Source organism: Gobius niger (assembly GCF_951799975.1).
Source record: "Gobius niger genome assembly, chromosome: 21".
Lineage (NCBI taxonomy): Eukaryota > Metazoa > Chordata > Actinopteri > Gobiiformes > Gobiidae > Gobius > Gobius niger.
This window is the reverse complement of record NC_136872.1, coordinates 16277927-16288779: the sequence shown is the minus strand read 5'-3', so window position 1 is coordinate 16288779 and position 10853 is coordinate 16277927.

Below are 10853 nucleotides of genomic sequence, written 5' to 3'. Positions count from 1 at the left end.
GGTAAAGTGGGACACTTTTTGAAAATTCAGTTTCCACCTCATTTTTTGTTTGGAATTAAATGCCAAAGTCTTTAATGTTATATATTTTTAAAAAGCTTTAGATGTCTATTTTACACCAGTGGAGGAAAAAAAGTCAAATGTCTAACACAGAAGCTATAATTTTGCCTCAAACACAGGTTGGTCCAATGAGAAATTTTTCGAGGTGCTATTGGTAAAGTGGGACACTTGTAATTGGTAAAGTGGGACACTATTAACATGGTCATTTTTGTATTCAAAATCATTAATATTATTGTAGCAACTACTTTTATGAATATGTGAAGAGGTTATGAATAATAATAACCATTCTAATGGTTATTCTAACTGGTGTGTGAGACTTATGACCATGATGGACATGTGTCTGATGTGCAGCCTGTGCTGTTGGTGCAGAAGGAGCTGTCAGACATGTTACAGTGTGGAATATCTAACCGGGACCTTTGGTATAAACTAAAAACAAAAGTGACAGAACAATGGAAGAATAATACTGTAAAGTTCCTTCATCAGATTTGTTTTTGTTTATAAATGAGTGAGGAATAATCTGAAGGACATGCCCAAAAAAACACACATTAATCTGTGAACTCAGGCCGCCTTTAATTTGTGAAGCGTATGGGAACAAGCATTTTTTTAAAGATTTGAAAAGAAATGTATATATAGCCGATATTTAAAAAAAAAATCTACAATTAAAGAACTTAGAAACCTCAAAGAACAACTTAATGTTGAAATGTTGCTAAACGGCGATCAACAGTTCATAGTGATTAGTGAACAAGGGCTAAAACTTCAATCAGAAATGTGATCATCAGAAAACTTAATCAAAACAAGAAATATAGAGTTAAATTGATCTAATTTGAAGATGTGTGAATACAAGAAACACCGAATACCCAGGATTTTCCACAAAAATATACTGTCCCACTTTGCCAATATGAGGCTGTCCCACTTTACCAATAGCACATTGGTAAAGTGGGACAGTGATAAAATCTCTTATAAAAATAAAAGTATAAAGAATAAACATGTGATTTTGAGATGTTTTGTTTGCAGATGCATTCCATTATATAATGTATCAACAAAATCTGCATGTCTGTTAGTTTTAAAAAGTTATAACCTTAAGATCATAAATCCACAAATGCTATGTCATTGGACATACCTTCGCCTTTTTACTACTTGGTGGTAGATTATGGTTTGCCACGCCATATGAAGTTAATTAATATCCACAAAACCATTATTTTCTTATCCTGCACATTCTAATTATTCAGTGTGTATGTATTTTTAGTAATAAAATATGACACATTAGAAAATAATCATGATTAAAGTTAAGTGTCCCACTTTACCTGTAGTGAGTATTTGTCAACAAAACTTAAACTTAAACTGCGACATAAGAAAACTTCAAATAAACACTTCAGACGCACCCTGGGTTTTTGGTTTACGCAGCATTCAAAAGAGAGCAATGTCCAAACAAACTTAGGTTCAAAAAGAGGGTTTATTTTCCAGATTTGGACGGCAAACAGCAAGATTTCATGTAAGGCCTACTTGCTGCCTCTCCGACGTGACTGGTAAAAAACCATTAGCCCACCCAGGTGCGTGTTGGACAATGTGCGCTACTCCCCTATATCCCCTAGGTGCGCAATAAAAGACTAACCAAGTAAAATAAAACAAAAAGTAAGCAAATTAGACTTAACTTAGCATATTGAAAACTACATAACAAAAAAGAAAACATACTGATGTGCAACTAATAAACAAAAAGTGACATTTTAGCTTTAAATCAAAAAACTGACAAATAGCTCCTACACTCCGGCCCCTAATTGTGCATTCAATCACAATTACTGGTTCATTAATCAAAAGGAGCTATTCTAACGACCATGTCAGTCATATTCAATGTGAGATGCATTATCCTTAAGTTTTTCTTCTTTTTCTTCTGACTGCAAAAATATACATTAGTGACAGGATAGAAAGCAAGATAGAGCAGTGGGAGGTAAGACAGATAGAGTTTTAGTCCATAGCAGCTTCCAGCAGCAGGCAGAGCTTGGTCACAGGCCGGTCCAGTACACTGGTTTTAGTCTTCAGCTGCACAGAACGGACCAGGCCACGAGCATCCATGTTAACGGCCATGACTCTCCCCATCTGCCAACGTCCTCTGGGGGCAGTGGCGTCTGCAAGCAGCACTATGTCTCCAGGACAGATATTTCTTCTCGGCCTTATCCACTTCTGTCTCTCTTGCATGATGGGCAAGTATTCTTCGATCCATCTTTTCCAGAATATTTCAGCCATGTATTGTACCTGTCTCCACCTTTTCCTCAGGTATAAATCCTGTTTTTCAAAAAGTCCAGGAGGCATGACTGGTTTGCCCTTTAGTGTTAAGATATGATTTGGCGTGAGGGCTTCAAAATCATCTGGATTATTAGAGACTGGTGTGAGAGGTCTGTCATTTAAGATGGCCTCAGCTTCACAAAGCACAGTTTGGAGGCACTCATCATCCACAATCTGCTGCTTGAGGACAGAGGTGAGAATATTCCTGACTGAACGAATCAGGCGCTCCCAGACGCCACCTTGATGTGAAGCTGAAGGAGTGTTAAAGTGCCATGTAATGCCATCCCTGGCCATAGCGCCTTGAATTTTTTCCTGATTTAATGCAACAAGGCTTTCTTTGAGCTCTCTATTGGCTCCCACAAAATTTGTGCCGTTGTCTGATCTGATGGAGGAGACTGGGCCACGTCTGCATACAAATCTTCTTATTGCATTGATGCAAGAATCAGCATCCAGAGTGTATGCGACTTCTAAATGGACTGCACGGCTGTTGCTGAGCCACTTTGACAGTGTAAATCCACCTTTACTGCAGAGAGCTGTCAAATCATGCACCATCTTTAATGCTTCTTCTTCTGTAAGCAGAGACTTAAGACAATCATCCACATAAAAATTAGATTTGATTGTTTTTACCACTTCAAATGAGAAATGAGGAGCATTGTCTTCGGCTGTTCTTCTTAGAGCATAATTTGCACAGCTTGGTGAGGACACAGCCCCAAAAAGATGCACTTTCATGCGATATTCTTTAGGAGTATGTGTGGTGTCACCTTTAGGCCACCAGAGGAAGCGGAGGAAGTTTCTGTGCTTCTCTGGGACATGAACTTGGTGGTACATAGCTTGTATGTCAGCCATTATTGCTATGGGCTCCTGTCTAAAACGCAAAAGGACTCCAACAACAGAGTTGGTTAAGTCAGGACCTTGCAATAACTGACAGTTGAGTGACGTCCCCTTGTACATTGCAGGGCAATCAAAAACAACTCTCAGCTTGTTTTTCCGTGGGTGATAAACACCATGGTGTGGAATAAACCATACATTTTCAACACTGTCCATCAGCTGGTCTTCAGGAACCAATTCTGCATATTCATTCTGTATCATGTCCTCTAGAAATGCGACGTAATCCGCTTTAAAGGAGCTGTTTTTATCAAACTTTCTTTTTAGACTCTGTAGACGTTGTTCTGCCACACAGCGATTCAGTGGCACTGTGGGATTTTCCACTTTGAACGGTAGGTCTATGCAATAATGTCCATCAATTAAGGATGCTGTATTTTTCATAATGTTCATAAACTTGATGTCTTCTCTGGACATTTCCATTTGTTCTTGAGATGTTTTCTCATTGAAGTCATGATTATATTGTTGAATTAGCATGTTTTCCAGATGTTCTACAGAGATTCTGTTTGCAGTGACAACAGAGCAGCCAATCTTACTCTTGCTCTCACCACGAAGTGGACCATTAATGACCCATCCAACTCGGGTCCGAACAGCATAGGGCCCTTCGTCCTGGCTGTTGATCAGCTCCCACGGCTCCATTACTTTGGCTGCATCAGTGCCAATAAGTAATCCAACTTCAGCATCAATGTCGTGGAGCTTTATACCTTTCAAATATGGCCACTTTTGTATGTCCTCTTGATGTGGAACATTACATTTGGAAACAGGCATAGTCTTTTGTGTCATGACATCTGGCAGCTCAATATAATCATCATTATCAAGCGCTGCAACTTCAAGTCCAGATATTATGTTTGTATTCACAATGTTTTTGTGTCCCATTGTTCGCAGCAGGACACTTGCTCTTTTGCCTTTCACATTTAGTTTTCTTGAAAGACTTTCTGTACAAAAGGTGCCAGTGCTGCCAGGATCTAAAAATGCATACGTATTTACAGGTGAACTGCACCTTTTACTCCTGACTTGAACAGCTACAATAGACAGCACTGAATGATCTTCATCACCGGCCCCAATGTGGCCACAGGTTTGCGTGGATGTAGTTGAGGCGCTGGCTGGTTGTTGACTGTGTTTAGGGAACACTGTATTGCCATGTTCAATATGCATGACAGTGGGGTGCCTTTGGTGACATACAGCACAGTCCATTCGATTTCTGCATTCTTTGCTTGTGTGACCAGCTTTGAGACATCCAAAACAAATTCCTTTTTCCTTAATAAAGTTTACTTTGTCCTTGTGTGACTTTTCTTTGAAATGAAAACATTTTTCCAATACATGATTTGTCATTGAACAATACAAACAGCTTTGACTTGCAGAGAATTTGTTTTTATTTCCTGTTGCATTTTTGTTTACTTCTGTTACATTTGTGGCAAAACTTCCCTTTTTTCTTTGCTTTGTGTAGCTGTTATTGGAGCTCTTGGGAGTGGAGTGCTGTGGATCTTGGATGTTGCCAAAGAGTGGATCAGATGCAATTTTAACTTGCTTTTCAATGAATGCGACTAGATCAGTGAATAATGCTCTTTGACCATTTCTCTCCTGAAGTTCACAAGCCACAGTTCTCCATCGTTCCCGCAATTTGTAAGGAAGCTTTAAAATGATGTTTCTCATATTTGTTGGTAAATCAAGTTCTCTCATATAAGCGATGTGTTCCGTTAAGTTTGAACAACCTCTGAGAAACAATGAGAATGCCTGGAGTGCTTGTATATCTTCACTTTTTATTGGTGACCAGTTATCAATTTTTTCCATGTATGCATGTGCAATTTTATGTTCATTCCCAAAATGCTCAGCAAGAAGATCTTTGGCTCTTTGATAACCTTGTTCAACAGGTAAATGCTGGCAACTGTGAACCAGGTCTCTCGGCTGCCCCCTGGTGTACTGTTCGAGAAAATTTAGACAGTCACTCCAACTGGACACTTTAATCTCCACACCATTCTCAAACGCTCTGATGAAAGATTTATATTGAAGTGGGTCTCCATCAAAGACTGGAATGGTTCGAGAAGGCAGGACAGAGTTCATATTTTGCTGGACCAACATAGAAGTGATGTCATTTTGCTTTTGCATTATGTCAATCATGCTGGACTGATTTATTTGTGATTGCAAATGAGCACTTTCAACTGATGCAGGCGGAGCAGTTTGAGTTATGACTGGAACATTTTTGTTTTGCAGCATGTCAGGTGACTTTTGTTTGGGACGAACAACAGATGGTTGCAAATAGGTACTTTCAAAGGAGACAGGCGGAACAGCTTTAGTTACGAGTGCAACATTTTTGTTTTGAGACATGTCATGTATTTTTTCTTTGGGACGAACAACAGGTGGTTCTAGTGTTGTGACATGACTGGCACCAGTTTCCATTTGCTCCGGGACAAACACTTGGGCACTTGGATTTAACGTTGGTGTAGCACAACTTTTATTTAGGTAAGAGTTCATGCCATCAGAACGCTTGGAGTAACGAGAAACTTTCGAACCACACTGAGATGAATTAATGTCCAATACATGAATCTTAGCGTTTGTAACAGCAAGTTGAGTTTCAAGTTCGAGTTGTTCCTTTTTCCTTTTAAGTTTTTCACTTTCAATCCGGATTTTTTCCTCCTCTGCTTCAATTTCATGTTTTTTATTAAGAGCAGCAACCCGCTCCAGCAGTGCAGCTTTATCGACTTCTGCTTTAAGGCGCGCTGACATTATGGAAGAAACATGCGATGCTTGAGAGCTCGTCTTTGAAACATTTGACTTATTAGTACAGCACACATTCGAGGCACTGTCCTCTGGATTTAAATCATCAACAGGTTTACCGTCGTCAGCGTTTGGCGACGCATTTGAATGACCGACATCACGCAGCCAACATTTGACACGATCCGTGAATTCACAGTACACAGTCATTTTATTTGCAATGTGTTCGTTTTGCCTTGTAAGTTCATCTGGAGGTAAAGGCAATTTTACGAAAGCATCGTGCGCATCCTTTACGTCTTGGTGACGTTGGATAAACACGTCCAAAAGAGAAGCGACATTTTTAGAATTGTCCTTTGAAGCCATTAATATGTTCAAATCCTCCATCAGCCTTTTGGCTTGTTTGTTCTTTGCATTCCGTTTTTCTTGACATGTTTGTAATTGCAAGCTCAATCCTTTAAACGTGAATTTCTGACTCCTTTTGGGTGAAGCTTGTACATTTTCAACATTTGATTGTGCTTTTGCGACATCCGACATTTTCAACAAAACACTTTTAAAGGTGGTCTTTTATGACTCAATTTTCAAGAGATGCACAAGAGTTCAGAGCAACAAATTCAATCTTTCATTCCAAAGTTGTATGCGTCAGCTTGGTGCGGTTCATCTGGTGGTGCGTAAAGGTACTGCAGCATTAATCCAACCTTTGATTCCTCGTCGACAAATGTGTATCTTTTATTGATCGCTATCATCAAACTCCAATCGTTTGGCCGTTTTCCTTTACAGCATTAGCAATCATTTTACGTACCATTGTCTTTGAAGAGCAGAGCATTTGTTAGTTTGTTGTGGGCGAGGCAACTTTCCCGCTGAAGACTCCACAGAACAAAAGGCGTTGGATTAAACAATCTTTACGATGCCATCCGCGCATTAATCCATTGTAATCCTTTAGATCTTGATCCGATGAATCCTCCTTTAGGTCCACGGGCAGGTTTTTTACTTATGTAGTGAGTATTTGTCAACAAAACTTAAACTTAAACTGCGACATAAGAAAACTTCAAATAAACACTTCAGACGCACCCTGGGTTTTTGGTTTACGCAGCATTCAAAAGAGAGCAATGTCCAAACAAACTTAGGTTCAAAAAGAGGGTTTATTTTCCAGATTTGGACGGCAAACAGCAAGATTTCATGTAAGGCCTACTTGCTGCCTCTCCGACGTGACTGGTAAAAAACCATTAGCCCACCCAGGTGCGTGTTGGACAATGTGCGCTACTCCCCTATATCCCCTAGGTGCGCAATAAAAGACTAACCAAGTAAAATAAAACAAAAAGTAAGCAAATTAGACTTAACTTAGCATATTGAAAACTACATAACAAAAAAGAAAACATACTGATGTGCAACTAATAAACAAAAAGTGACATTTTAGCTTTAAATCAAAAAACTGACAAATAGCTCCTACATTACCCATTGTCCCACTTTACCCATATTCACCCTACCTCAAACAAACATGTGCTTTTGCTCCGAGCAGCTCACCTTTGCTAAAACATGACTATAACTTTACCAGGAGTGGGTAAGTCTCCAGCTCGTTTCCGTAGAGACGTCGACTAAAGTCAGCAGAATTGAGATTTAAACAGGTTAGGCCATCTTCTCAATAATGGATAAAGCTGCAGACCCGGAGCCGAGACAGATCTACCGTGAAAAGCGAATCCACCGTGATAGTGCGCCCTCTCCTGGTAAAGACGGATATGCGACGGTATTTATTTCATGTTTTACAGTTGTATCGTTGGGATTGTTTTGTGTAATTTAGAATGTGTTGACATGTAACTTAGTTTAGGCTGCATGTACTATCATTTGGGTTATTTTATTAAATTAAAACTGCTGTATGTTTTACTGCTTTCATTGTATTTTGTAGGACAGTGCCTTCATTTGTTCATTTGTTCAATAAGGGACAGAGACAATATTTTGGAACAAAATCTCATTTTTATTGTGGTAACGGCCAGTGCTGTGATCAGTAAAGAAAGGAGAGAAATTGGTTAATAATGTTAGCTTGCAGATGCAATAACACAGTAAAAACAACATACCGTCAGGGTCTTCCCTGTTTCCTAAATTCAGCAGCATCTTTCTGTCAACTTCACTAATGCCTGATGACTAACACCGATGTCAATAATGTGTAAAAATCAAATGTTGTAATTCTGGGCTAATAATAATAATAATAATAATAATACTACGGTCAAAACTAGTCTGGAATGACATATACATGCAACTATGTGCCATTAATAATGGTGCCATAACCTTTTTTAAATTTTATTTGTCCTTTATCCAGGATAAAACTCCAGTGTCCAGGCCAATATTCTTTAAAATTAAAATATGCAATAATTTGCCACAGAAAGTAAAAGGTACCCATAATACATAATTATGAATAAATTATATATTTACTTTACAGCCTGCAATTGCATTTTTGGGTGGCATGTGATTGGGATTATTTATTGTTTTTACTCATTTACAACTAGCATAAACGCTATCTTAATCAGAAAATTAATGTGTCATGTTATCAAACAACATTAATGTGTCAACAACAGAAGCATCTACGATTTCAAAATTGGTTCATAAGAAATCAAAAAATGAAATAACTCGGTTAAAGTCTCACGTTCGTTGAGTTGATCAAATCAATCTTCCCAAGACCTAAGACCGTCGTATATCCGTCTTTACCAGGAGAGGGCGCACTATCACGGTGGATTCGCTTCACGGTATTTCTGTCTCGGCTCCGGGTCTGCAGCTTTCCCCTACTCCATCTTCTAGATCCATTCTTTCATCATCCACTGCAAAAATATCATTTTCTGGGTCGAGCTGGTGTGAGCATGTTTTGTGTTGATGGTACAGTATAGTCCAAAATGTTACGCATTGTGCCTTTAAGTTCAACCAATGAGAGAACAAACAAAACGAAACGAAAAATAAATAAATAAATATATGACTGTAACTAAGGCAAGATATCTTTTTCGATGAGTTTTGTAGGTCTTAGCTTTCAAATGAGGCCTTACACCATACGTTACACTGGCCTAGTAGTACTATTCGATTTGGGTTAAGCCGCCAGACTGCACCTGGTTAAGGCAGAGATTGAGAAACTAAAAAGTCTCCGTTTAGTCAGCACTACATCGAATGTTCTAACTAGTATTTATAATTTCTTTAGACACGCTTCCTAACCACTCTGATCATACCCCTTCCCTCGCTGAACCCCGAGGGGAACAGTGAACGGTCATCAAGAGTAGAAAGCATGAGGAATAAACCAAGTCTTTCTACCTGCTTCGCGCTCAGGAAAGAGTATCACCAATTCATCATCGTGGTTAGCGAGACCAAACACTTTAGAAACACATTTCTCAAGTCAAGAACTATAGAAATGATCCCTGAAAGTATAGTCTTAACTCTACCAACGCTCTACACGGGCACTCGTACGTCAGGCACACGTGTCTCTATCACGGTGTCACGTCACAAATTCACTGTAAAATCAAGACAAGGACATGCTCTACAAAACCAGCATCAGCATTGAAATACGTGTTGTCACATAAAGAGCTATAATGAGGACAACTATGAAATACGTTAAAAAAAAAATGTGTATGTACTGCTACTGCGACATATACTTCATAAAAGCATTGCTCAATAAAATATGTGTAGATCAAACCATTAAACCCACCCCATTATAAAATAAGAACTCGGAATTGCCTGTTTAAATAATAAAAAATAAACTTCATCCTTCTTATTACTATGCGCACCTCCTACTTTGTGATTGGTAGCTGCCTGACCACGTTCCGCCCTATGCTAACAACAAACTAGCAACAAACAGGTTTCTCAACGTTATTATAAAACAATCATAAATAACACATCAATTTGTCATACCGTATCTACACAGAGTGATAGTTGAGAAGCGAGGAAACGATGTCATGGTAGTAATGAGGAGAAAATAAATAAAAACCTCTTAAAAATGCTAATTAGCATGCTATGTGCATCCACTAAACGGCCGGTAAGAAACACGAACGACATTTTTAGTTCCGCCCTAAATCGCGATGGGCCGTTGGGAACAAAACTCCTGAAATATATCAAAATATGTAAATGTATAAGTTCAATACAATGTGTAAAATGTAATCAATGGCGTGCATAACATTTGGCTACCAAGCGAAATGATACGATAGGCTACTTTTTCCACACGTGTAACACAATAGTTTGATTATCAAGTCTATGCAAAACTAATAATCTCTTTATCAGCGTCACTTTATCAACCACCTGCACTATGACTGTAACCTGACATTTTCATAGTGTACATTTTATAGTCTGTTCTAATTTTATTAATACTTTTTGCCCCTAAAATCTTTTCACTCCTTGTATATAAATACCTCTATTCACTCTCTAACTGTTTGCACATTCCCTGTATATTTTAAGTGTTTCTTGAGAACTAATGTAACACGTGGGTTTCTCCATTGTGAGGTCAATAAAGGCTTATCTTATTTTATTTGCTAATCCGTGCATGATTTGTCGAAACTTGTCAACGCTTGCAAATACATATTCCGTGTGGATTACGCAAAAACTTTCAAAGTACACAAAAAAACACATAAAAAGGCTTACTCTCTGAAGTTCTTCCACAGGTGTAACCAGTCGTGAGGGGTCTTATAACTTTGAGAGGCCTCTATGTTTTTGATACGCTGATCATCTATGATTTCTGTGTGCTTTTGGCGCCCTCTACTGGCCTAATTACATCATGCAACATTCTGGCCTTTGTTTACTCTGACGTCATCCGCATGCGACACACACATGTGAAAAGAAGTGAGCAGCGTCGGCCAAGGAAGTGACAAGCAGTCTTCAAGCAGTCTTCTGTAAAGTGTTATTTATTTATTTAGAACACATTATTATATGTTTTATTGTAGACATATGTGCAATTCTTTGGC